At 41.0% G+C, this 24,936-nt stretch overlaps 1 protein-coding gene across 2 annotated transcripts in view; it reads right to left on the reverse strand.

The window, feature by feature from the left end:
- The window catches only part of ARL15 (ADP ribosylation factor like GTPase 15), a 411,841-nt gene that overhangs the window by 203,277 nt on the left and 183,628 nt on the right, over nt 1-24,936 (reverse strand). The window lies entirely within an intron of this gene.

A 24,936-nucleotide genomic window follows, 5' to 3' on the forward strand; every position in this document is an offset into this window, starting at 1 on the left:
ATAGGCAGTGTCTATATGGGGTGGTGGTGGGGGGGGGGGTTGAGGCTTATTGGTTAAACAACAAAAATTAGATAAAGGTATTTCATCAATTTAGTGCATATGATCAAGTCTTAACTAGTTAGTAACTACATGTTAGCCATCCACTGAATATTTAGCTCCTATACTGAATATACTGTGCTAAGTGTAGGGGTACAAAGATTAAGGACTGGAGTTGGCATGCACTAACTGGCAAAGGCCAAACGTATGCCTCTCTTTCCAACTCTGTGTTCAAGGACACCATACTGGAAGCTCGAAACTGGAGAGGGGGGGAGTATTTTCACCATCAAAATCAACAACAGCTATCACCAGGTCTTTTCTTCCCCTGTAGGTCAGCACACCACTGGATGATATGAAGAAGCCCACATTTTTCTGGGAGAAATAGAAAGAAAAAAAAAGTAATAAAGCACTGTGGCAGAGATACTCCTTAAGCGGAGATGAGAGTAAGAGAGTAGGCATCTCAACTGGACTGGGTAATTCTCTTCAAAAATAGCAGTTACCAAACACCTACCATTTATTAAGCACTTTCTACATTCCAGGCACAGTGCTAGGTGTTTTCAAAAGAAGGGCCCATATAATTCTTACAACCACCCTAAGAGGGAGGTGTAATTGATTCAGGTGTAATTAAAACTAATTTTCAGATTTTAAAATCCAGGGTATTTGTCATAATACTTTGCTGAAACAACCAGCTATATAATAACATCAAGGACACTTAATGTTGAGTAGCCCCCAAAATGTAAAGATAGGGATATGAATAGGGGTGATGCAGATCAGGCAACAGCCAACCAAGAAAGCAGAACAAAACAAAATTAAGCCAGAGATTATTTAATATAGGTAGTTAGTGGCATAAGTGATGGCTGAACTAAGAAAGCAACAGAGGCACCACAATTATCAACACCCTAGGCCAGGTTCCCTAGGAACAGAGTCTGAGATGGCATTTCTTGAACACCTAAATACAGACAGTACTATCAGGAGAAACCAGGAGTGAAAAAAGCAAGCTAGAATTGGGAGAGAGCTAGGCAAAGATATGGTTTCAGAAATCGAGCCTCAGCTTGACCCAATGAGGAGCTCTAGAGCATGGACTGAACCACAGAAGTTGTCCAGTCCAAAGGCAAGGGGGCTGGGCTGCTATACCCCTGTACAGTCATTGGCCATGAGCCACTCCTAGGGAACAGGAGGGGGTAGGGTTGTGATCTCATACTCTCCCAGACATATTTGGTTGAGGCAATGACGGTCAGCCAAGAGCAGGCCTCTGGAGAAGGGTACAGGTGTGAGTCATTAGCAGCCAATACCCGCAGCAGCTGGGAGATGGATGCACTGGCCCAGTAAAGGAGATCTGGGTACGATACCAACAGCATCTGCTACAAGCTACATCCAGACATTATCCATATGCTAGAGAACCATCCATAAGCTTGAGGAGCAAAAGTAGCAGCAGTGCTACCTGATGGTAAATGTTTAAAATAAAAATACTGTGCATGTACATATCTGTACATAACTTATTACAAATTTTACTAAAGGATGTGCAGCACACCATTTTTACCTAATATATGCAACATGCTTTACTGTAAATTCTATAGAGCTCATTAATGCTCACAAAATGGTTTCATGATTTTGCCCAACTTTTGTATCCATAGTCAACCAACAGTTGCAACTGACCAAGTACACAACCAAAATAAACGTTGATTCTGCTAAGTGTTTTACATGTATCAACTCATTTATCATTGACAATCTTAAACTGAGAGCCATAAGAGTACCTGCCTCTTACCAATAATAAAACTAAGACATGAAACAATTACATAACGTGGCCAAGGTTACACACCTAAAATATATATTTAGGTCTAATGTGATTGAAATAGAAGAATCATTGACTGGGAAAGTGATAAAACTAAACAAAGAACTCTATTACCACATAAGCCAAGAGGGGGGATAAAAAAAAAGCAACTTATTAGAGTAAAAGGTACTAAGTGCCTATATATATTAATGCTCAGAGTAGGAACATGTCCAAGAACATTTCCAGCCAATTAATTCAATGAATAGTATTATGAAGTACTATTCTATACAAGTCACTGAGCAAGAACCTGTAAGAAATATTTAAAAATCCGTTATTCCCCTTAGATCAAATCCTCAAATTCTTTCAAGTAATAACTACAACAAGGCCTGTAAATACATCAGAGGGAATCAATACGGCCATAGCGTTAAGAGGGTGTGCAGAGAAAGTATAAAGAGAAGAATACTGGTTGCATGTTCCAATGGAACTCTTCCACTGGAAATACATGGGACATACTCAAAATTCAACTCATGAGGCTCATCTCTTTCAACAAGAAACTATTTCCATCCGCCACACTTAGGAGCACATAAGACACCTGAAAATAGTGAGACAAAATGATGGTGAGCCTAATGACTGTGTTGGTGGATGAAACAAACCCAAAGGGAAATGTCAAAATTTCTTAAAATGTCCCATCTATGACATAGTAGGTGAATAATACATTAATAGTGCAAAGACCCTTTTCTTTAGTCTGCTACCACACAGTTATCTGCCCAGTCTTAGCATGTCTGATGTTCATCATAAACACTGGGCTTGGAATTCGAAATTCCAGGTCAGCCTTTTGCCCAATGGCTTTGGTCAGCAGCAGCCTAAACCCAGATTAGGGCCCAGGAAACCCAGCAGTGTGGTGAAGGGTCATATAAAGTTGGTCAGTCTGGCTGAGTGGACCTTAGTTTAGCCACCACATTAAAATGAGAAATGGATATGTCATTAACCCAGCTGCCAGATGCTTTGAGAAGTGAGCCTAACTGGGAAAATTTGAAACACCCATTTGATGTCCACATCCCAGTGTTCCACATCCACAAACCGAGTCCAAAGGGAGTAACACAACGCAGGACATCACATCTAAGAGTGGTCTGGGGCCACTCATTTTAATGACTGAATAGTGCATGCTTTGTGTCACTTAAATTGTTATGTAAAAAGGTTAAACACCCAACTCAAACCCAGCCTGTATTTTGTATACTGATTAAAAAACAAAGGGGTATCTTAATAGTAGAGAGGGTCTGTTACTGCCTTACTAAATGTTGTGGAGCCCTTGGTAATCTAAGAGTTCATTCTGAGAGCCAGTCAACCAGGAGAGCCTGATTCATGCCACTACAAGAGGAAAGACAAAAGACAGGAGCATAACACGTCTTCATTATGCAAGGTTCTTTCTAAAGGCACGCTATGGCAACTACGGACAACTTTTCTATGGTACATTATGGACAACTATGGACATTCTCTTACTATTCATTAATTCATCTAACAAGATGACTACTGAGCACCTGGCACCATCCCAGGTGCTGGGGACATAGTAGCAAACAAAACAGACAAAAACTTCAGTCTTCATAGCGCTTACATTCCTTACCAGCAGAGCCAGCCTAGGATTATAGAGGTTAAAAATGCCAAGTATTTGTTTTCCAAGCTCTAACAGCATGGACAGATTATTCAGTTCTAGCAAACTAGGACTCAACGAAGGTCTGCTGGGAGCTTCTGGGGAAAAAATGTACCCCTCAATAAAAAGATGCCCAAAGAGAGCCACCTCTCTCTCATTTTTTGATTTCATTAGGTGATAAGATGATGCTTTGAACTGTGTTAACTTCTCGCAGTCTTGAAGGAGAGACACCAACACACTGAGGACATCAGCGGGAAGATAGAAAGACCCTGCGTCCTTGAGAACACTGCTGAGCAGCAGTACCAACCACCGACATTATAAGAACCCCTTAATTCTGGAGTACAGTAAATGCCTATTATTCAAGCCAATTTTAGAAGACTATTTTGTTATTCACAGCCAAAAAATTCTCAGCTCCCTTAAGTTAAAAGGCCATAAATAGGTTTCTTATAACAGTTTTTCTTTGAAAGATAGACCCAATGAGCTCAAAACAAAATAAAACAAACAAACAAAACAGGGATATACAGAAGTCAACAATAAAAAGTTGTCCAAAGTTGTCCCTATGGGGGAGGGGCAGCGGGTAGGCTGTCCTTATGGAAAATCTCATCTCCAGACCAGTGATATCTAACCAAACTTTTATGTGATAAAGTAATTTTTTATCTGTGCTTTCCAGCATGGTAACCACCAGCCACGGTGGCTACTGAGCACTTGAAATGCGGCCAGTGCAACTGAAGAACTGAATTTTATTTAAATTTACTTAAATAGGAAGTTCAGACGCCACATATGGCTGATGGCTACTGTACTGGACAGTGCATTCTAGATACTCCTCTAACTTTTTGCTGACTGCTAGAAACCCCTAAGACAAGAACAGTTAGAGATCTAATCCTGTCTCTCAAAGGAAAAGCAGGTAGCCATACTGGTGGAGGAGCAGGTGTGGTCAGTCTGATCCAGAGACGGTTTGCCGAGGGGCTATGTATGGCTAACCAGGACGAGGGCATCCACTGGGCTCGGCAGAGAGTGAGGATGAGGACTCAAGGCTGTCTTCTCTTTCCACCTCTTACCACAGTCTTAAGAAAATGAAGAAGAATAAGATTATTTTCCCTCTGGAAAACTTAGTAAGATTGGAGAACCCATAAACGAAGCCAATTTTGGAGAATTTTAATTGTAAATTGGTTCTTCAAATCTTAGAGAAGGAGGATGTATCCTCAGAACAAAAGTCACCTCAGCAGTATTACTTTAAGAAGAATGGTTTGCAGCATGGGGAGAAAATGTTCAAAGAGCAGGACAGAAAGAAGGCATAGAACAGTAATACTTTTAAATTCTTTTTTTTACCCCTCCCATCTGTGGAGTCTTGGGTCTTTCTGATGGGTGGTTCCTTTCATTCTTTTCATCTTCTCTACACCAAACTCACTCAACCTATTTTTAAAATTTAAAAACTGAAATACTAGGAGTTCGGGAGGACTAAAACATATATACCTAAACTCAAACTTTTGTTATGGACCCCCCACCCCCAGCCCCACCCCCCAAAACCCAAAATATCTTAAATTAAGCCCTCCTTAAATGGTCAATAAAGTACAAAAATGTGAAGATTCAAAATCAAGTTCTCCTAAGGGAGGTGTCTTGTCCTATTTTGTTTTCAGAGGGGGGGGAAAAACACTCTTGATAATAAAAAAATTTTAGGAAAATTTACGAAAAACAAAAATGTGGTCTGCATGATGGGAGGAGAACCACCACTGAACAGGATAAACGGTTGAGCCGGAGGAGACCACAGTCCTCAGGCGCACAGAGAGATATGCTGAGAACACCCACGTAGAATATAAAGACGATTAACACATAGTCGTCATCCACGCCCCGCCTCACCGACATATTACATCACATCTAACCTTGTAAAGGTGTTTATATACATCACCTCACTCAACTTTTTAGGAGTTATTATCCTTCTTTAATGGATGAAGAAATTAGGACAGAAAGTTGAACCACTTTTCTCCATATCCAGCTAATAAATGGGAGATACAGGATTCAAATTTTGGACTGATACCAAAGACCATGTATTCTTTTCTACTACATGATGCTGCTTCCCCGAGAGTGTAAGAGGCTCCAATGAAAGGGAGAGAAGAGGAGCAAAGGCATTCCAGTGGGGAGGGAGTGGCTGGGAGCACAAGCTAAGAGGAGAAACTAGGAGTGGGTGGGTGGTGGGGCACAGTGAAGAGAAGGCGCATAAGAAGTCTCAGCTAGTGACAAGTAATGGCCAGTGTGAACACAGAATATGGATGGCTTCGTAAACCAGGCAGTGTCGGGGCATGAGGCAGCAGCAAATGGAGAATTACTACAGAGCCCTGGGGGACACGACCTGGGTAGTCTCTTCTTGCTTAAGGGTCTCGTTGACTACCCATTACCTCGTAGTACTTAGGGCAGACGGTACTACCTACCCATAGCCGAGCTTCTTCCAGTCCTAAAGTGTCAAGTCTCTAGATTTCATAAACCTTAAAAATGAATACTCTCCATATTCCTGGACATACAGCTAACTGCACAGCTTGAAAAAGATTCGCTTAGTAAGGTATTCCTGTATTTATTAGAAATACAATTTCTTAGGGTGGGGTAAAAAATGTAGGCAAGAGAGAAAAAGAGTTCTTCCTTCTCCCAAAGGGTGTAAGAGAACACGTCAACAAATAGTTTCTGGCTTATTTTGGATTCCCCCAGGTGCAAAGGGTTTATTCAAGCGGTGAATACAGAAAATGCTAGTGGCAGAGTGAGGAAGTGGGAGAGGGAAAGAGACAACCCACAAAAAGAGCTATCCAAACAGCAACCACTGTGGGTAGCCTGAACTGACTCATGCCAGAACTGGGAGCCAGGCACCAGTGGTGAAGCATGTGGGGCCTCGTCCACCTACCTCCCATTAGTGGTTGCTTGAGGAAGACGGCACATTATTTTCCTAGCATGTCCAGCTTTGCCAAGGCACCGTGGTCTCAATAATTCTTGAGAGCGAAGGGCCTAAGACCCCATAGGGGTTTTAGAATTGTACATACTTGTTATCTTTAATATGCAAAAGGGACCACTGGGATCCACTAAAACTCAGGCATATTTGGAACTCTTTTCCAGCAGAAATAAACGTGTTACACGGAACTACCTTTACGCTCACCCGATCTCCCGTCCAAAGATAGGTCAGCCAGAGTTGGGAGTGCAATCGCAAAATTAAGAGGTCTATATAGGAATTGTACTAATCTCCTCAGTCTCATTATGTTGGAATTCTAACCCAGTGGTCACATGCTTTAGGGCCTAGAAAGGTTATTACAACACGTGCAGCCTTGGAATCTGAACTTCAAATAGCACATCCCCAGGAACTTCGGAAGCAGGTGGTCCTCAGCCTACCTTTGAAAAAACAAAATGCCCAACACTATACAAAAGCTAATACACCAATTGCCCTTTTCTCATGTTATCCTGCCCCTCAACAAGGATTCTGGATGCCTGGGTTACTCAAAGCACAACTGTACATCGCTACCTTCACCTTCAAGTTCTAACTGTACCTGAGGACTCTGCCTGCCACCTGATATCCTGCCCTTCTCTACGTTCTCACTCTGGTCCACATCCTCAACCACTTTCCATCTGGATCACCAGAATGGACTTCTAACTGGTCTCCTTGCTTCTGTCCTGGCCATGCTCTGATGACATAATTAATACTGATCCAGGAAACTAGCTCAAGTTCTATTGCCACTCTACTCAAAAACATCAAATGCCTATAAAATTTCAAATTCCCAAATGACACAATTTAGCATTTACAGTTCTCTGTGATTTGGCTCCAAAGGGACCCTCCTACTCCGTCTCTCCATTCCTTTCCCTATACCCTCCACAAATGCAACTTGCTCTCTCCCAGACCAGACCAGGCTTCCACCGTCACACCTTCGGTTGTGTTATCCCCCTTGCCTGGAGTTCCTGCCATGTCTGTTCTCTCCTCAGGTCCTGTACAGGGAAATCACCACCTGCCCTCCTTGGACCAGATCACCTATTTCACCAAGCCTTCCAACAGTCTTCCAGCTGGAAAGAACGTCTCAGAAACTCTTAATCTCTTTCTCTCGGTGCTCTTCGTAATACTTTATACCCTGTAGCATAGTTATCTGAATGCACATTTCATCTTCCCAAAGAGCCATCTGGGAGTTCTGTGCCTTTGCGTGCCTCATTTATTTTCACACTCTGAATGCCTCTAACATAGTCTTACACAATCACTATCTTTTCAGGGAATTGGTTAATCTTTTATACAATGTTTACTCAGATTTCTCACATGCAGAATGTAGAGTTCACTCAACAAAACATTTCACGATACTGAAATAAGCTATCTTCTGGGTGGATGGTGGTAGTTTGTTGGCTTACTGTTACTAGCACGTAGTTTTTATGTTTCTGGGACATACTCCGTTCTGCAAAGAATCGCTCATCCGATGTTTTCGATTTAAAAAAATTTTAACTCTGTATACACAATAAAATTACACACTCCAGTCACAGGTTTTTGCCTTCCTCAGAGTTCTGTTTTAGTATTGGGAGAGGTGCAGCCACATGGGTGCACGTGCAGAGCACCGTACTAAAGCACAACTGAGAACGTTACCCCGTGCTCTCCGGGGTCCATCAGCCTGTCCTGATGCCCCACAGAACAAGCAGCTCTGAGGAACTGAAAGTGTAGAAAGAAAAAGCTGTGGGAAGAGTTGTGGGAAAATGTTCCCTTCTGTGCTCCCGTAAAAGCCAAGGGCCTACTGCCTAGAAGACCCACAAAACCAAGGTGACCACTATGTGCAGAGCTCCAAATGTTTACTAAGCAGCAAACTCCTGGGCTATTGGCCTAACACAAAAAGCAAAAAGCACATTTTGTAGTATTCTGGAAAATCTAGTGCCCAGACTAGGAAAGCTAATCTGGGAACAATTTTGTTGCAATTGCCATTGACCAAAGCAACAAATTGGGAAGAGCCACAACGAGAATTTTCTGGCTGAAATGGAAGGCATTTGTTCCATACTCAGGGTGAAATACAATCTTTAATACTGTGGAGAGGCTATGGCATCTAGCATACCCTACCATCGCTCCCCCCCCCAAGTATTTTTTATTGTAAAGTTTACACCAACTATGTGACAAAATTGACAAATAACACGAGGTTCTAGATGAACATAAATTCACAGCCCACAGAAAAAGTTTACAACCATTTACTGTCTCATCCTACATAGCAATAAAGAATAATTAGGACAACAGATTATAAGCTTTGACCTTCAAAGGTAGAATACTGGGCTCTTACTCTAACTGTAATTTCTATTCTGCGATTAATTTGACCTAAAAACATTACTAATAACCTACTCATGTAATAAAATCTTAAGGGCATTCTGCTTGGTCCATAACACTTATTTGATCCCGCTCATATTTACCCTTTTGTCTTTTAATACTATCATTCTCTCTCTTTTTTAAAGATTTATCTGTTTGAGAGAAAGAGAGAGAGAATGTGCACACGAGCAGGGATGGGGAGGAGCAGAGGGCCAAGCAGGGAACCCAATGTGGGGCTCCATCCAGGGACCCTAAGATCGTGACCTGAATGGAAGGCAGACACTTAACCAACGGAGCCACCCAGGTACCCCAATACTCTGTCATTCTTGATGGAATTGTTTATCCTAACTCCTAAAGGGAGATTTAAGTTTTCTCTCATGGACTCTTTCCTTCTGTTCTATTTGTTGCCACCCTATGGATTATACAAGTTCAATGAGGGTTCATGTTTAGGCAGCATGAAAGAGTAAGTGGTGTGTGGGGGGGAAGCTAATATACATTATAATCTGATTTCTGTAATTAGACAAGACAATGTACTTTATAAATCATAAATAAATAGGGGCAGTTGTCAGCCTAGGGATCACTTAAGCTCCAAAACTTTTGGAAGGCTCCAATTTTTTCAGAATTTGGCACACACAATTTTCCTTGGAAATAAGGCAAGCACTACAGTTGGGTTTGGTCTTGAAAAGCAGGTTAGCTGGGAAAGAGGGTAGGACAGTGGAATGATTAGCACAGACTCTGAAGTCAGACTCACTGGGTTCAAAATCTAGTTTCACCGCATGTCATCTCTGTGACCTCAGATAACTGGCTCAGCTGTTCTAAGCCTTGGGGTTTCCCTTTGATAAAAGGGAAAATTAATACTACTTAGGTATCCAATAGAATAGCTGGGATTAAATGAGATAACTCATTTGGCACATTGCTTGGAATAGTCTATTTATTCATTAAATGTAGTTTTTTTTTTTTATTGTTTCTATTATCACTGGGCCACCATTTAAGCCTATACTAACCTGAGTTCTAAGGCCTGGAAGGAAAAGTCTACCAGGCGCTGAAAGAAACCGGGCAAAGGAGAGCACGTTTCTCTGCAATTTCCAGTACAGCCAATGCTATAAAAAACAAACCACGTTTTTATATGAGGTGGACCCTTTCTTCTTTCTAGTAACTCTCTTCTTTATCCTGTGTCTTTATCCTATATCTCTGTCCTGTATCTCCCACAGCATCTAGTACTTTATATTCTCCAATTTCTTCCTCCCCCATTGTTGGCGTGGGGAAATCTGAACATCAAAGAGACTTGTCCCCTTCAGATGAGTATGCACGTTCCTTTACTACCAGCAGTCTTCAGCTGGGTTTCTAAAGAAACTGTGATTTATCAATTTAACATTAAGACGACACCCACATTTTATAGGATGAGAAAACCCCAACTGGTCACTACTACAAACTGATCTCACGTGTGTCAGTGTACCTTGAGGAGTGGCTGTAACCCAGAAGGCTGACATATGGTGGATATACACACAGCTATTTTTACACTTTACATTTCCCTCCCTTTTGCTATGAAGTCGTGGATCATAAAAAAACCAGTGCATTTATTCAGCAACTCGTATGACTGCACTAGCAAGAGCTCAAGAAACGTGGGTTAAGGTAGGGTTACCATTTCAGGGCAAGTTTTTTTTTTTTTTTTTTAAGGACTACTTTTCTTTTTTTTTTAAATAATTTTTTATGTTATGTTAGTCACCATACAGTATATCCTTAGTTTTTGATGTAGTGTTCCATGATTCATTATTCGCATATAACACCCAGTGCACCATGCAATATGTGCCCTCCTTAATACCCATCACCAGCCTATCCCAGTCCCCCACCCCCCTCCCCTCTGAAGCCCTCAGTTTGTTTCCCAGAGTCCATAGTCTCTCATGGTTCATTCCCCCTTCTGTTTACCCCTTCATTCTTCCCTTCCTTCTCCTACCGATCTCCCTATTTCTTATGTTCCATAAATGAGTGAAACCATATGATAATTCTCTTTCTCTGCTTGGCTTATTTCACTTAGTATAATCTCCTCCAGTCCTGTCCATGTTGCTGCAAATGTTGGGTAATCGTTTTTTCTGATGGCTGAGTAATATTCCATTGTATATATGGACCATATCTTTTTTTTTTAAATGTTTTTTTATTATATTATGTTAGTCACCATACAGTACATCCCTGGGTTCTGACGTAAAGTTCAATGATTCATCAGTTGCATATAACACCCAGTGCACCATGCAATATGTGCCCTCCTTACTACCCATCACCAGCCTATCCCATTCCCCCACCCTCCTCCCCTCTGAAGCCCTCAGTTTGTTTCTCAGAGTCCATAGTCTCTCATGCTTCATTCCCCCTTCTGATTACCCCCCCTTTCTTTATCCCTTTATTCTCCTACCGATCTTCCTAGTTCTTATGTTCCATAGATGAAAGAAACCATATGATAATTGTCTTTCTCTGCTTGACTTATTTCACTTAGCATTATCTCCTCCAGTGCCGTCCATGTTGCAGCAAATGTTGAAAACTCGTTCTTTTTGATAGCTGAGTAATATTCCATTGTATATATGGCCCACAACTTCTTAATCCAGTCATCTGTTGAAGGGCATCTCGGCTCATTCCACGATTTAGCTATTGTGGACAAAGCTGCTATGAACATTGGGGTGCATATGGCCCTTCTCTTCACTACGGACCACATCTTCTTAATCCAGTCATCTGTTGAAGAGCATCTCGGCTCCCTCCACAATTTAGCTATTGTGGACAATGCTGCTATGAACATTGGGGTGCATACGGCCCTTCTCTTCACTATGTCTGTATCTTTGGGGTAAATACCCAGTAGTGTAATTGCTGGATCATAGGATAGCTCAATTTTTAACTTTTTAAGGGACCTCCACACTGTTTTCCAGAGTGGCTGTACCAACTTGCATTCCCACCAACAGTGTAAGAGGGATCCCCTTTCTCCACATCCTCTCCAACATTTGTTGTTTCCTGCCTTGTCAATTTTTGCCATTCTAACAGGCATAAGGTGGTATCTCAATGTGGTTTTGACTTGAATTTCCCTGATGGCTAATGATTTTGAACATTTTTTCATGTGTCTGTTAGCCATTTGTATGTCTTCATTGGAAAAGTGTCTGTTCATATCTTCCACCCATTTTTTTTTTAAAGATTTTATTTATTTATGTGACAGAGAGACAGCCAGAGAGAGAGGGAACACAGCAGGCGAGTGAGAGAGGAAGAAGCAGGCTCCCAGCAGAGGAGCCTGATGTGGGACTCGATCCCGGAACGCCGGGATCACGCCCTGAGCCGAAGGCAGACGCTTTAACGACTGCGCTACCCAGGCGCCCCCTTCCACCCATTTTTTGATTTGATTATTTGTTTCTTGTGTATTGAGTTTGAGAAGTTCTTTGTAGATTTTGGATACCAGTCTTTTTTTTTTTTTTTTAAAGATTTTATTTATTTATTTGACAGAGACAGCCAGCGAGAGAGGGAACACAAGCAGGGGGAGTAGGAGAGGAAGAGGCAGGCTCCCAGCGGAGGAGCCTGATGTGGGGCTCCATCCCAGAACGCTTAATGACTGAGCCACCCAGGCGCCCCTTGGATGCTAGTCTTTTATCTGTAGTGTCATTTACAAATATTTTCTCCCATTCCGTGGGCTGCCTCTTAGTTTTTTTGACTGTTTCCTTGGCTGTGCAGAAGCTTTTTATCTTGATGAAGTCCCACTAGTTCATTTTTTCTTTTGTTTCTCTTGCCTTTGGAGATGTGTCATGAAAAAAGTTGCTGTGGCCGATGTCAAAGAGGTTGCAGCCTATGTTCTCCTCTAGGATTTTGATGGATTCCTGTCTCACATTGAGGTCTTTCATCCATTTGGAGTTTATCTTTGTGTATGGTGTGAGAGAGTGGTCAAGTTTCATTCTTTTGCATGTAGCTGACCAATTTTCCCAGCACCATTTATTGAAGAGACTGTCTTTTTTCCACCGGATGTTTTTTCCTGCTTTGTCAAAGATGAGTTGCCCAAAGAGCAGAGGGTCCATTTCTGGGTTCTCTATTCTGTTGGTCTATGTGCCTATTTTTGTGCCAGTACCATGCTGTCTTTGTGATCACAGCTTCGTAGTATAGCTTGAAATCCGGCATTGTGATGCCCCCAGCTTTCTTTTTCCTTTTCAACAGTTCCTTGGCTATTTGGGGCCTTTTCTGGTTCCACACAAATTTAAGGGCTGTTTGTTTCAGTTCTTTGAAAAATGTCATTGGTATTTTGATCAGGATGGCATTGAAAGTGTAGATTGCTCTGGGTAGCACAGACATTTTAACTATGTTTATTCTTCTGATCCATGAGCATGGAATATTTTTCCATCTTTTTGTGTCTTCTTCAAGATGTCTTTCAAGAGTGATTTGTAGTTTCTAGAATACAGATTCTTTAAGTCTCTGGTTAATTCTGAGATAACGTACGATTTTTGGTGCTATTGCAAATGGAATGGATTCCCTAATTTCTCTTTCTTCAGTTTCATTGTTCGTGTATATAAAGGACTACTTTTAAATAAAATGTAGATGCATTACAAGTAGGAAAAAGTAAGCAAAACTAGGTACAAAAGGAGCTCTTTTTCTCAGGAATTTTTGCATCTGTTTATAACCCACTTTCTCACACTCACACCTTTTTTGTAGCTTTTCTCTAAACATGCCACTTTCATCAGGTCTCTATCAATTAACTTTGCTAAGTATACTCAAGATCTTCCTTGCTCAATGGGTTCACTACTATGTCTCCAAGGTGTCTCTGCAGACTCTGACACAGAGCAGCCTCTCTATATTTGTTGATGAAGTTAATAAGTGAATGAAAGGATGAATACGTGCATTATTTGCCCACGCACTGGAGTATCAGCAGTCTCATTTTTATATAGTCTAAAATACCCTTTAATGCTCCTTTTTAAAAAAAGCTTTTATTATTTTAGAGAGAGCACAAGTGGGGGGGGGAGAGAGAATCCCAAGCAGACTCCCGCTGAGTGTGGAGCAAGATGCACAGCTCGATCTCACGACCCTGAGATCATGACTTGACCAGAAACCAAGAGTGGGCCGCTTAACCAACTGAGCCACCCAGGCGCCCCTCCCTCACGCTTCCTTTCACCATTCTTGCCAGAAATACTCTTCTGAGCTTCTGTCTAAAGCAGGGCAGTTCCTTTTTGTCCTTGGAAGTAAGTTTTCCCTCTGTCCTTTGAAACTGCCATTATAAAATGAATACTAGTGATAAGATCAGTCCACTTCAGACAATTCCAAATGAATAAACTCTATAAGCATGGCTGGATGAATGACTCATTAAAATATCCTTAATGTACTTGGCCTTCCTTTTTTACACAATTACTATATATTTAAATGAGATTAACCCACTACATCACACATACCATTAAACAGATTTCTTCATGTGTAACTATATCACTAAATCAATAATTGCCACCTTCTGTCTTTGAAGCTCGGCGATGTCTCCGATAATCTCAAGAGGCAAGTGGAACTCTCAAAATGAAATTAACTTTAATTAACGTTAAAATAAAAGTATGTATGCATCATGCAGCACTTTGGGGGCAGAGGGTTACACAAAATAGAGAGTCAGAGCATAAAAAGATTAGGAATCAGTGCACTAGCCAAAGAGAAGATAAATGAGTTTGAAACACTGCCTGAGGTTAAGCACTTCACGTCCAAATACAGTTTCCCATGAAGAACACACTCAAAAGAAAAGAGACAGCATGAAGGAAGAGTCCAAGAGGGCGGAGGAGTAAGAGACCTAAATTTTGTCTGGTCCCAGGACTTCAGCTAGATAGCTATCAAACCACTCTGAACACCTACGAACTCAACTGGAGAACGAAGAAAAGAATGTAACAGAACAGAAAAGCGACCACTTTCTGCAAGGTCGGATGTGCAGAGAAGTGAATCTGAGGCGATACAGGGGAAGAGAGACCTCGCTGGGAGGGAGCCACCGTCAGCCCGCTGCCGGCAAGTGATAGAGCAGCGAGCACAAAATCGGAACTTGTAGAAGTCCGCTCCCATGAGGGACATCGCTCTGGTGGCTAAGCGCGCGGGGGGCGGGGGGGAGCCCCTCGCTGGGACAGCGTGGTCTCAGGACCCTCAGGGTCACAGGAAGACCGGGGGGTGCCTAAGTGCGGCGGAGCTCCCAGGTACTGGGGAGGGAAGCCGGCTACAAAGAGTGAGCTGGGGATGGGGCTCCCAGCTTGGGGTGGCCATAAACCGCAATCCGCGGCCCAGTTGGGTCACTGCTCTCTGAGCGGGGGCCCAACAAGCGGCAGCTCCAGGGAGACTGACCTTCCTCCCCCGGAAGGAGCGGTATAGGAGCGGCCGCAGGAATCTGCTGGGTTTGGAGACTCGGAACAGGCCACAAGCCAGAGTTAGAAATGCTCTGGCACAGGCCGGGTGAACAGCAAGTGTGGCCAGAGACCAGGGAGACAGGCGTGAGTGACCGCTTTTCTCTGAGGGCGCACTGAGGAGGGGCCCCTAAGCTCTGGGATCCTCAGGGGCGGGAGACTGGGAGGCCGCCATTTTCATTCTCATCCTCTAAAGCTGTGCGGAAAAGCCTTCAGGGAACAAAAGCTTCAGAGAGCAAACCTGAGCTGATTACTTACCCTGGCCCCTGGCAAGGGCGATGCCACTCTGCGCAGGCAAAGACACTGGAGAATCACTGCAACACGCCCCTCCCCCAGATCAGCAAGAACATGCAGCCAAGACCAAGTGCACCCATCAATGGGAACCGCAAAACCCCAGCGCTAGGGGAATACAGCACAGAGAATTCATGGCTTTTTCTCCATGATCCTTTAGTCTCTCAACGTTAATTTTTTAAATTTTTTCTTTTTTTAAAATTTTTTCTTCTTTCCTTTTTCAATCAATTTCTTATTTTAACGACTCCTTTTTAAAATCTTTTCAAATCTTCATTTATACAATTACATTCTATCCCATCATTGTATGTAATCTTATTTGTGTGTGTGTATATACATATACATATATGTGTGTGTGTGTGTGTGTGTGTGTATGATTTCTTTCTTTAAAATTTTGGGATGCAGTTTCCTCTAACAGACCAAAATGCACCTAAAATCTAGTGTATGGCTCTATTCTATTCACCAGCCTGATCATTTTTTTTTCTCTCCCCCTCCCCCCCCCCAGTTTTGGGTTTCTTCTGATTTGTTTAGTGTATATTTCTCTGGGGTCATTGTTACCCTTTCAGCATTTTGTTCTCTTGTTCATCTATTCTACTGTCAACAAAATGACAGAACGGAAAAAGTCACCTCAAAAAATAGTAAAAGAGGGAGTACCGACTGCCTGGGACCTAATCAATAGGGACATTAGTAAGATGTAAGAACTAGAGGTCAGAGTAACGATTATAGAGACACTAACTGGGTTTAAAAAAAGCATAGAAGACACTAGAGAATCTAATTCTGGAGAAATAAAATCTAACCAAGCAGAAATCAAAAAGGCTATTAATGAGGTGCAATAAAAAATGGAGGCTCCAATTGCTAGGATAAATGAGGCAGAAGGGAGAATTAGTGATATAGAAGACCAAATAATGGAGAATAAAGAAGGTGAGAAAAAGAGAGATAAACAACTACTGCATCACGAGGGAAGAATCCGAGAGATAAGTGATACCATAAAGTGAAACAATATTAGAATAATTGGGATCCTAGATGTGGGGGGGGGGGGAGAAGGTATACTGGAGCAAATTATAGCAGAGAACTTCCCTAATTTGGGAAGGAAACAGGCATCCAAGTCCAGAAGGCACAGAGAACCCCCCCAAAAGCAATAAAAATAGGTCAACACCCCGACATCTAACAGTAAAACTTACAAACTCAGAGACAAAGAGAAAATCCTGAAAGCTGCAGGCAAGAGGTCTGTAACCTACAGTGGTAGAAACATTAGATTAGGGGCGCCTGGGTGGCGCAGTCGTTAAGCGTCTGCCTTCGGCTCAGGGCGTGATGCCGGTGTTCTGGGATCGAGCCCCACGTCAGGCTCCTCCGCTGGGAGCCTGCTTCTTCCTCTCCCACTCCCCCTGCCTGTGTTCCCTCTCTCGCTGGCTGTCTCTCTCTGTCAAATAAATAAAATCTTAAAAAAAAAAATTATAAAAAAAAAAAAGAAACATTAGATTAGCAGCAGACCTATCCACAGAGACCTGGAAGGCCAGAAAGGACCTGAATGATATAGTCAGGGTGCTCAATGAGAAAAATATTCAGCCAAGAATACTTTATCCAGCGAGGCTGAAAATAGGAGTGATAAAAGCTTCCAGGACAAACAGAAAATAAAAGAATTTGTGACCATCAAACCAGCCCTACGAGAAATATTGAAAGGGGTCCTCTAAGCAAAGAGAGCCCAAAAGTAACATAGACCAGAAAGGAACAGAGACAATATACAGTAATAGTCACCTTACAGGGAATACAATGGCACCAAATTCATATCTTTCAATAGTTACGTTGAATGTAAATGGGCTAAATGCCCCAATCAAAAGACACAGGGTAGCAGACTGGATAAAAAAGCAAGACCCATTGATGTGCTGTCTTCAAGAGACTCATTTTATATGCAAAGACACCTTCAGATTTTAAGTGAGGTGGTGGAAAACCATTTATCATGCTAATGGGCATCCAAGGAAAGCTGGGGTAGCAATCCTTATATCAGAAAAATTAGATTATAAGCCAAAGACTGTAATAAGAGATGAGGAAGGACACTATATCATATTTAAAGGGCCTATCCAACAAGATCTAACAATTGTAAATATTTATGCCCCAAACATGAGCAGCCAATTACATGAACCAATTAATAATAAAATTAAAGAAAACATTGATAATAATACAATAATTGTAGGGGACTTTAACAGCCCCCTCACTGCAATGGACAGATCATCTAAGCAAAAGATCAACAAGGAAATAAGGGCTTTAAATGACACACTGGACCAGACGGACTTCACAGATACATTCAGAACATTCCATCCCAAAGCTACAGAATACACATTCTTCTCTACTGCACATGGAACATTCTCCAGAATAGATCACATACTGGGTCACAAATGAGGTCTCAACCGGTACCAAAAGATTGCGATCATTCCCTGCATATTTTCAGACCACAATGCTCTGAAACTCAAACTCAATCACAAAAAGAAAGTTGGAAAGAACTCAAATACATGGAGGCTAAAGAGCACCCTACTGAAGAATGAACACATCAACCAGGAAATTAAAGAAGAATTTTTAAAAATCATGGAAACAAATGAAAATGAAAACATAATTGTGCAAAACCTTTGGGATGCAGCAAAGGAGGTCCTAAGAGGAATGTATATAGCAATACAAGCCTTTCTCAAGAAATAAGAAAGGTCTCGAATACATAACCTAATCTTACACCTAAAGGAGTTGGAGAAAGAACAGCAAATAAACCTTAAACCCAGCAAGAGAAGAGAATTAATAAAGAAGATTAGAGCAGAAATCAATGAAATAGAAACCAAAAGAACAGCAGAACAGATCAGATCAACAAAACTAGGAGCTGGTTCTTTGAAAGAATAAGATTGATTAAACCCCCAGCCAGATGTATCAAAAAGAAAAGAGAAAGGAGCCAAATAAAATCATGAATGAAAGAGGAGAGATCACAACCAATGCCAAAGAAATACAAACAATTATAAGAACATATTATGAGCAACTATATGCCAACAAATTAGACAATCTGGAAGAAACGGATGCATTCCTAGAGATGTATAAACTACCAAAGCTGGACCAGGAAGAAACAGAAAATCTGAACAGACCCATAACCAGCAAGGAAATTGAAGCACTAATCAAAAATCTCCCACCAAACAAGAGCCCAGGGCTAGATGGCTTCCCAGGGGAATTCTATCAAACATTTAAAGAATTAATACCTATTCTTCCACAGCTGTTTCCAAAAATAGAAATGGAAGGAACACTTCCAAACTCTATGAGGCCAGCATTACCTTTTTCCCAAAACCAGACCAAGATGCCACCAAAAAGGAGTATTACAGACCAATATCCCTGATGAACATGGATGCCAAAACTCTCACCAAGATACTAGCCAACAGGATCCAACAGTCCATTAAAAGGATTATTCACCACAACCAAGCGGGATTTACTCCAGAGCTGCAAGGATGGTTTAATATCTGCAAATCAATCAATGTGATACACTACATTAATAAAAGAAAGGACAAGAACCATATGATCCTCTCAATAGATGCAGAAAAAGTAAAGTACAGCATCCTTTCTTGATTAAAACTCTTCATAGTGTAGGGACAGAGGGAACATAACTCAATATCATAAAAGCCATCTATGAAAAACCCACAGTGAAAACCCACAGTGAATATCATTCTCAATGGGGAAAAACTAAGAGCTTTTCCCCTAAGGTAAGGAACATGACAGGAATGTCCACTCTCACCACTGCTCTTCAACATGCCCTAGCCTCAGCAATCAGACAACAAAAAGAAATAAAAGGCATCCGAATCAGCAAAGAAATCCCACACTCACTCTTCACGGATGACATGATACTCTATGTGGAAAACCCAAAAGACCCCATCCCAAAATTGCTTGAACTCATACAGGAATTCAGCAAAGTGGCAGGATATAAAATCAAAGCACAGAATTCAGATACATTTCTATACAGTAACAATGAGACAGAAGAAAGAGAAATTAAGGAGTTGATTTCATTTACAATTGCACCCAAAACCATAAGATACCTAGGAATAAACGTAACCAAAGAGGCAAAGGATCTGTACTCAGAAACCTATAGAACACTCATGAAAGAAATTTAGGAAGACACAAAGAAATAGAAAAGTGTTCCACGCTCATGGATTGGAAGAACAAATACTGCAAAAATGTCTGTGCTACCTAGAACAATCTATACATTCAGTGCAATTCCTATCAAAATACCAGCAATTTTTTTCACAGAGCTGGAACAAATAATCCTAAAATTTGTATGGAACCAGAAAAGACCCCGAATAGCCAAAGGAATGTTGAAAAAGAAAACCAACACTGGTGGCATCACAATTCCAGACTTCAAGCTCTATTACAAAGCTGTCATCATCAAGACAGTATGGGACTGGCACGAAAACAGACCCATAGATCAATGGAACAGAATAGAGAACTCAGAAATGGACCCTCAACTCTATGGTCAACTAATCTTCTTAAAGCAGGAAAGAATATCCAATGGAGAAAAGACATTCTCTTCAACAAATGGTATTGGGAAAACTGGACAGCCACATGCAGAAGAAACTGGACCATTTCCTGACACCATACACAAAAATAGACTCAAAATGGATGAAAGACCTAAATGTGAGACAGGAATCTATCAAAATCCCAGAGGAGAACACAGGCAGCGACCTTGTTGACCTCAGCGGCAGCAGCTTCTTGCTAGATACATTGCCAAAGGCAAGGGAAACAAAGGCAAAGATGAACTGTTAGGACTTTATCAAGATAAAAAGCTTTAGCACGGCAAAGGAAACAGTCAATGAAACCAAAGGACAACTGACAGAATGGGAGAAGATATTTGCAAATGACATATCAGATAAAGGGCTAGTATCCAAAATCTGCAAAGAACTTGTCCAACTCAATACTCGAGGAACAAATAATCCAATCAAGAAATGGGCAGAAGACATGAACAGACATTTCTCCAACGAAGACATCCAAATGGCCAAGACAAGAAGACACGAACAGACATGGCAGAAGAAACAAACAGACATTTCTCCAAAGACGACATCCAAATGGCCAAGATACAATGGCCAAAAAAAGTGCTCAACATCACTCGGCATCAGGGAAGTACAAATTAAAACCACCCTGAGATACCACCTCACACCGTCAGAATGGCTAAAATTAACAAGTCGGGAAATGACAAATGTTGATGAGGATGTGGAGAAAGGGGACCCCTCCTACACTGTTGGTGGGAATGCAAGCTGGTACAGCTACTCTGGAAAACAATATGGAAATCCCTCAGAAAGTTGAAAATAGAGCTATCCTATGACTCAGCAATTGCACTACTGGGTATTTACCCCAAAGATACAAATGTAGTGATCTGAAGGGGCACCTGCACTCCAATGTTTATAGCAGCAATGTCCACAACAGCCAAGCTATGGAAAGAGCCCAGATGTTCATAGACAGAAGAACGGATAAAGAAGATGTGGTGTGTATATATATATATATATACACACAATGGAATATTATGCTGCCATCAGAAAATGAAATCTTGCCATTTGCAATAATGTGGATGGAACCAGAGGATATTATATTAAGTGAAATAAGTCAATCAGAGAAAGACAATTATATGATCTCACTGATATGTGGAATTTGAGAAACAAGGTATAGGATCATAGGGGAAGAGAGGAAAAAAATGAAACAAGATGAAACCAGAGATGGAGATAAACCATAAGAGACTCTTAATCTCAGGAAACTGAGGGTTGCTGGAGTGGAGGGGGGTGGGAGGGATGGGGTGGTTGGGTGATGGACACTGGGGAGGGTATGTGTTGTAGGGAGGACTGTGTATTGTGTAAGACCGATGGATCACACACCTGGACCCCTGAAACAAATAATACATTATATGTTAATAAAAAAATAAAAATAAATAAATAGATGTACCATAATTTATATAACTTGTCTCCTATTAGTGGCCTGTTTTCAATTTCTGCTGTTATAAGCAATGTTTTCATCAATATCTAGTTGCACATGTCTTTGGCTACTTGTATGATATATGGCTGAGATAACTTTCTAGAATTGGAAATGCTGGATCAGAAATTATATATATTTAAACTTTGTTATTATAATAAGTGCCCTTCAAAAAAAAAAAGCAAAGAAAAACAGTGCAATTTAAATGATGCTAAGCCTACTAAGTTTTACTTAAACTGGTTAAAGAATATATTTGCTTGAGGATAAAGAAGAGATTATATGAAAAGAAACATTTATTAGGTATCCCATAGAGCTCCACAATGCTGAGTTTTCTTAAAGCTCTGATATTAGGACTTATTTTCAGAGCTGACTAATGAGGATACGTCACACCATTCATGTCTTCCTTATTTTAGGTAAGTGAAACAATTACAGGGTAGACATGTATAAAAGTATGCCAATCTGACATAAGATCAGAGTCCCTTAAAAAAACTTATTTTCAACACATTTATCATATACTTGTTGCTATTTTAAGTAGCTCTTATATACAAATGGCTAAACCATGTATGCAGCAATTAGGAAAGGAAAAACACTGCATCTCACCCCCATTCTTTGGTTTCTATCCTTCAAGATCTATCCCTTCTTTAATTAGAAAAACAATGGCCTTGATGTAAACCTCAAGAAACAGATTACTTCATTCAGTGCACACACTTAGGTGCATACACATATGAACACAGTCTTAGTATACAAATCAGTCTAAAGTTCCATATCCTTGTAAATAACCAATGTCTAAGAAATAATTTCTGCAAAAAAGGAAATATTAAAAGAAGGACCCACATTTATATTTTCCCAAAGCCAGGAGCCATATCTTCTCTTTCTTTATACCTGCCATAATGGAATCATAGGTACTCAAATGATCTTTGAGTTCACATGAGGAAGGTTCTGTCAAGAAAAGCGTATGATCAGGGTGCCTGGGTGGCTCAGTTGGTTAAGCGTCTGCCTTCAGCTTGGGTCATGATCCCAGGGTCCAGGAATCAAGCCCTGCATTGGCTCTCTGCTCAGCGGGGAGTCTGCTTCTCTTTCTCCTCCCCGCTCGTGCTCTCTCTATCTCTGGTACTCTGTCTACCTCTCTCTTTCTCAAATACATAAATAAAGCCTTAAAATTTTTTAAAAAATAACAAGACATTCCTATTTAGAAAAAAAGAAAAAGCATATGATCATCCTAATGGAAATAATCAAAAGCGTCACAGAGACATTAACAATAAAGGCTACCCATATGGGAGGCAGCCTCCAAAATGGCCCTCAGTGTTCCCCACTTCTTGGTGTTGAGGCGTTCGTGCAATCTCCTCTCCCTGAGTATGGGCTGGTCTAGTGTCTTACTTCTAACCAACAGAATGTGGCAAAGTTGGGGTGCCTGGGTAGCTCAGTCAGTTAAATGTCTGCCTTCAGCTAAGGTCATGATCCAGGGTCCTGGGATTGAGCCCCACATCGCATTCCCTGCTCAGTGGGGAGCTTGCTTCTGCTTCTCCCACTCCCTCTGCCCCCTGCTCATGCTGTCAAATAAATAAAATCTTAAAAAAAAAAAAAAAAGAATGTGGCAAAGGTGATGGGATGTCATTTCCATGATTAGGTTACAAAAGATGGTAACTTCCATTTTAACCACAGATTAGCTCCGTTGTCTTCTCAGTCTGGGTACTTTTATAAAACAAACTGCCATATTGCAACAGCACATGAGCCCAGGAGAGGAGGATATCCTCTGGCCAACAGATAGCCAGAAACGGAGGCCCTCAGTCTAACCAACCATGAGGAACTGAAATCCACCAAGAAAAATGTGACCTTAGAAAGGGATCCTTTTGTGGCAAAATATTTCACTGTATAGATATACTACATTCTGTCTGTCCACCTGCTGATGGACACGTTGGTTGTTTCTACCTGTTGTCTACTGTGAATAGAGCTGCTATAAATATTGGCGTACAAGTTTTTGTTTGAACACCTATTTTCAATTCTTGAGTATATAACTAGGAGTAGAATTTCTGGGTCACATGGTTATTCTATATTTAACAAAAAAAAAACAACATACATTTTTCCTTCTAAGTCTCTAAGTTTGTAGTAATTGTTACACAGGAATAGGAAACAAAGTTAACCAACCTGCAGCTAGGTAGCAACTTCCAAAATGTGAGTTAATGAACTAAACATGGGGGAAAAACTTACCTTGGTCTTACTGGCAACTCATTGCTCTAAGTAAATAGCATCTACTGATTTTTCAAAATGCTTCTTTCAAAGGCAACATTTAAAAAACAAATCATCGCGAGGGCTTACTGAGTGCCATGTACTACCCTCTACTGTACAGGTAAGAAGATGAAAGAGACAGGGTCTCTGCCTTCAGAGTGCACAGATCTCCAATTAAGAATTCTCTCATCTTCCCCAGAATTCTTTCTTCTCACTTTACCTCCTTGGGAATGTCTTTACTCCTATTGTTTCAGTTACCTCTAATATCCTGAAGACCATTCAAATGCTCTTATCTAATTTTCTCCAAAGCCCCAATATTCTTATTCCGTACAGTCTATCTATAATGTATTCCCTTCTAGAGGTTTCCTAGGTATTTTAAACTCAATTTGTCCCCATATGAACTCACTCTTGCCATGAATTCTTTTCTAAACCAGTCTCCTGGATTCCCTGTCTGGGGATTGACAGCCAGCCAAACTATGAATCTTAAGAGTCATTCTTAACCCCTTCTCCGTTTTTCCTAGTAGTCAATCATCCATCACCCACCTTTACCCTCTGTGGAACTGCCACGCTCTTGGACACCCTGAAACTTCACCATACATTTTTTTCTCTGGCTGTTTTTTCCCTGCTCCACTCATGTCCTACTGAAAAAACCCCCTACACACGTTGGAAGTCTTACATCTAAACATCTCCTCTAGTGAAGCCTTCCTTAATTTTTTACAAAACTGTCTCCATCCTTTGTTATTCTAGAGCAAACTATTCATCCCTTCACAGTTAGGATATTTAGAACAATCAAAGTGTTTTTACTATGTCCAGTTCCTTATGACTGCCCTGGACTAACAATCTCTACTTGTGCTTTGAGACCAATTCTTTTGTATATTTCAAGGACCTAGTATAGGAACAGGTGGAGTCCTCAATTAATTTACATGTGCTGAACTAAAAACAGTCATCTGATTTATATTACTGATTCACTTAATCAACTAACAAGTATTTATTGAGTGGCTTCTATGTACGAGAACTAGTTCCGGGCACCAGGAAAACAGTGGCCAACTAGGTAGATGTGGCTCCTGCTGACTCATGACCTTGTGGTCTACCAGGTCCCTGAACTGATAATATCTTTATGACACTATGTCATTTAGACTTCAACGTACACGTCCTGCAAAGTATTTCCCATAACAGCATATTTATTCTTCTGATCCTTAAAGTAGTAACAATTGGAAAGTTAAGTTTCTTTTGGAGGAGTCGTAAATAAAATAATTTTACTTCCAATGTCATCATCACTGCATTAAAAAAACAAAAACAAAAACCCTCCTTACAGTCTCAAGGCATATGACTGTACAATGTA

The sequence above is a fragment of the Ursus arctos genome, unplaced genomic scaffold (assembly GCF_023065955.2).
Source record: "Ursus arctos isolate Adak ecotype North America unplaced genomic scaffold, UrsArc2.0 scaffold_15, whole genome shotgun sequence".
NCBI lineage: Eukaryota > Metazoa > Chordata > Mammalia > Carnivora > Ursidae > Ursus > Ursus arctos.